We start from the raw sequence: 5000 nt of genomic DNA on the forward strand, positions 1-5000 counted from the left end.
CCTATTTATGCCGATTGGCTTATGCAGGTAGAATATGACCACAACACTATAGTGTCCCTAAAAGACCGTGTTTACAAATCTGTTTGTGTTCTTCTGTACCTGGAAGAGCTGAAAGAAAAAATCAATTGATACCTGATTGAAAGAGCAATGCGGACCTTGTACTTGTGTTTATTTATTCATTTATCTGTTATGGAGGCCTGGCTGGAATCCATAATGTAATCAGAGGGAGTGGGAGAGGTCTGTGTCCTGGGTGCCCCGCAGAGCCCCCTCGGGCGCCTGGAGCCTCCGTCCTCCTCCGTCTCTCCCTGGGTGAGATGATGGAGCCATCGATCCGTCTGTCCCTCTCACCGCAAAACACACACTGGCACCGCTCTCAGGGCTCAGAGAAAAACACTGAAGGACCTGCAGCGCTGGGGGTTTAGGGTGTGAACACAGTGTGTGTGTGTGTGTGTGTGTGTGTGTGTGTGTGCGCCTGCAGAGAGTCCTTGCTTTTTGCCTTTTGATGGGGCAAGTTGTGTGCATGTGTGTGTGTGTGTATTACATGTGTGTATGTGTGTGTGTGTGTGGATGGAGGTGATGGTGGTGATGATGATGATGGTGATGATGGTAGTGGTAATGGTGATGATGGTGATGGTGGTAATGATGATGTTGGTGATGATGGTGATGATAGTGATGATGGTGATGATGGTGATGGTGATAATGATGGTGGTGATGATGAAGGTGGTGATGATGATGATGGTGGTGATGATGGTGATGGTGGTGATGGTGATGGTGGTAATGATGATGGTGGTGATGGTGATGGTGATGGTGATGGTGATGGTGATGGTGATGGTGATGGGAATGGTGACATTGACGTTTAGATGCTCGATTAAATGGACCAGTCAATGTGCACAGTAGTTTCACTCAGTACCAGCAGCGAGGGTTTTCAAAGGTGTGTGTGGCATTGTTTTCATTTCAAAATGTCCATATATGGACTAGAAACAGCAGCAAAAGCTCCGCTTTGTGTAGATTTCCACTGAAGTTAGATTGGAATATATGTTACATGTTATGTCACTTGCAATACAGTATGTGCTGTCATGTTACATGTTATATGTGCTATATGCGGTGCCGTTCAGCTGCGTTCACAATATTAAATTCCACATTGCTCCTGTAATGATATAAAACAGTGAAGTATGTGCACACATACAAGCACACACACACACACACACACACACACACACACACACACACACACACTCACACACACACACACACACACACACACACACACACACACACACACACACACACACACACACACACACACACACACACTCTCAGTTAACATCCGCTTACACTTCAATTACGTCTACTGCATAGGACTGTCTATAAAATATACACTGTAATATATACTGTAATCTAATCTCTGTAGCAAATCTCTATGTTTACCTCTGTGTGTGTCTGGCTGTGTGAGTGTGTGTGTAATGTACTGTACGTGTCTCTGTGTGTATGAGCCTACAAAGCAAAAAGGCAGTAACTACACAGAGTACAAACTGGAAAAAAAATACCATAATGTTATCCTGTTGTCCAGCCTACAGTAAGTAGTTGTAGATAATAACTAATTTTCGACCAGAAATGCAGTTGCTATCTTTTTGCTTTGTAGGGCAGGACACTCCTCTAAACTGGGTTTTTGGCTATAATTGTTTTTGTGTGTCGCTGGCTGACTGACACAAAGCTGGATGCTAAACAGCACTCCTCTCTCAGTAGCCATGATGGCACTGATTGCACCAGGCCCAAGCCCCATCAGGGCTATCAGCAGCAGCATCAGTGCCTCTGGCCAGAGCATTACTACCATGACTTTGTTCCAAGGCTTTCCTGGTACAAACATAACAAATTCATGGCACCATTTCCTGTCCCGCGTGATTCCGCTGGCTCCTCTCCTCTGTATGAAGTGGCGTCCATCTCAGATTCTTGAGTGTTACCAGAAAGGATGTTGAAGTCACCACATCCCATAATGAGCCATCCCGTACTCGCCATCATGTGATCAGCCCACCACTTTCCGTCCAATCAGAAGCCCCCCTACCCCTCCCCACCCGTGCCACCATGAAATATTCACCAGAGGCCGCCCCACCACCACCTCCATCTTCACCATAACACCACAGCACACCCTTTTAAATGAGGCCCTGTGCCACACTATCGGATGTCTAAACCGTGGTGACCAACTCCACCGGGTGGGTGACGGTGCACAACAGATGGTTAATGGCTCCCTTTATTGGTTGTTGCTGTAACTGTCGCATGTACGCTCACTAATGCATTTGATGGCTAATTTTTAACAACTAAGACTCCATTTTGTCTGTGTGCTGTATTCGTGAGTACATACGCGGTGCTCCTGTGAATGTTCATTTGGCTGTTTCTTGGTGCGTGTCCCACTAGAGCGGAGTGTGAATCAAGGGGAGTCATAGTGGTGGTGCTCTTCTCTGCCTTTGAGGTGCACGATGCATAGCAGCTAATTGAAGGCAGAGAAGCCTCTGCTCTTGCCAATGTTTTCCTCCATCTTCAGTTGATCTTGTTTGATCATCTCGATGGTGAATAATTGAGAGGGAACGCTGTGAGTAAGCAAACGTGTGTGATGAGATCAGAGAGGAAGCTAACTCTTAGGCTTGGGTTGGATACACTCTGATCTATTGTACCGTTGGGGCCAAGAAGCCCCTGTGTGTGCGTCAGTGTGTCAGTGTGTGTGTGTGTTGTGTGCGTGGGCGGGTGTGGGCAGGTGTGTTTTTATGTCATCCTTGGAGAGGAGACACATACTCTCACACACACTCTCTCACACAGTCTCTCTCATGTGCAGTCTGCCTCTTTCAATCAAACACAGACACACACACACACACACAGACACACACACACACACACACACACACACACACACACACACACACACACACACACACACACACAGATACATGGGTGTCAAGGCTGTGAGTGGCAAATGTGTTCTTGTGGAGGGCGAGGCAGCATGTGGCACTAAATCAGTGTGAGTCACTCTGAGACAGACAGACAGACATATGGGCTGGACCATCGCAAGATAAATATGATCAAACTCAAGAGCAGCACATCTGGGAAAACTCAAGAGGCGGAAGCTAAATCACTTTCGCCCCAGATGGAAGAAAGACATCCTGCATGTGCTGTAATGGCTCCCCGAGTAGATAGATTGTGGCACCACATGTCCCCATTAATGTGTTTGAGCACTGCGCTCTTCTGGGCTCCGCACTGCGATTGCAGATGATGTGGCTCTGAGCAGATGAGGAGCAGATGACATGATGTGGCCAGCCGAGCGTGCTTAATGCTAATGATAGCGCTAATGCTGCTAACACTGTTGCTGCTAACGCTAATGCTGCTAACGCTGTTGCTGCTAACGCTGTTGCTGCTGCTCATGGAGTCTGGCACTGGGACACCAGCACACAGAGGAGGGAGCAGTCAGTGCAGGGTGGCACAGACAAACGGATTGGATGGATGGATGGATGGATGAGTGGATGGATGGGTAAATGGGTAAAAATGATAGATGGATTGATAGTTGATGGGTGGATGAACAGACTGACATGTGAATGGATAATCGGTGGATGGCTGGGTTAATGGATGTACAGCATGTACAGTATGTGGGGATGTAAGGATGAATGGATGAATAGATAGATGTTAGTGTCCAGCTGCTGCTGATCACTATGAACTATGAATAGGTGAATGAGTGGATGGATAGATGGATAGATTGATGGCTGGCTGTGTTGATGGATGGATTGATGAATGGATGAATGGGAGGATGGCTGGGTGTATGTACAGTATGTATGTATGTATGTATGTATGTATGTATGTGTGTGTATGGATGGATGGATGATGGATGAATGGATGAATAGATGAATGGATAGATGGATGGTGTCCAGCTGTTGCTGATAGATGAATGGATGAATGGGTGGATGGCAGGGTAGATGGATGGAGGAATGTATGTATGAATGGATAGGTGGATGGTTGGATGGTTGGATGGATGGATGGATAGATTGATGGCTGGATGTGTTGATGGATGGATAGATGCATGGATGAAAGGATGCATGGCTGTGTGAATGGATGTATGGATGAAAGGATGCATGGCTGTGTGAATGGATGTATGGATGAAAGGATGAAAGGATGGATGCATGGATGAAAGGATGCATGGCTGTGTGGATGAAAGTATGGATGTATGGATAAAATGATGTATAGCTGTGTGGATGAAAGGATGTATGTCTGTGTGGATAGAGGGATAGATGCATAGATGAAAGGATGTATGTCTGTGTGGATAGAGGGATGGATGTATGGATGAAAGGATGCATGTCTGTGTGGATGGAGGGGTGAGGCAGCAGCAGCAGCAGCTGGACACTAACAGTGCTGCTGCTTTGTGTGGCCGGCGGAGGCCCTTTATGGAGCGTCCAGAGCTCAATCAATGAGAGGGGCGCCAAGGCTCCGGCACATGCTAATTAGGGCCCGCTCACACAAAGACAACACAGACGCGTGTGTGTGTGAACACACAGATGCACACACACACACACACACACACACACACACACACACACAGACACACATATGCACACACACACACACACACACACACACACACACACACACACACACACACACACACACACATACATGAGCATGAACACTGGTGGGCACACACTCATGCTCTTTTTTATATACACCGTCTCCCTTTCTCTCTCTCTCTCTCCCTCTCCTTCTCCCTCTTCCTCTCTCTTTCTCTCTCTCCTTCTCCCTCTTTCTATCTCCCTCTCTATCTCCATCTCGCTCACTCTCACTCCCTTTCTCCCTCCCTCTCCCTCTCTCTTTTACTCTCTCTCCCTCTCTCTCTCTCCCTCTCGCTCTCTCTCTCTCTCTCTCTCTCTCTCTCTCTCTCCCTCTCTCTCTCTCTGTCCCCACTGTCAGTCTTCCTCTGTGTCTTCCTCTCAGTGTCTCCTGCCTCCCCCTCTCCTCCAGCGTGGATA

The sequence above is a fragment of the Sardina pilchardus genome, chromosome 11 (assembly GCF_963854185.1).
Source record: "Sardina pilchardus chromosome 11, fSarPil1.1, whole genome shotgun sequence".
NCBI lineage: Eukaryota > Metazoa > Chordata > Actinopteri > Clupeiformes > Clupeidae > Sardina > Sardina pilchardus.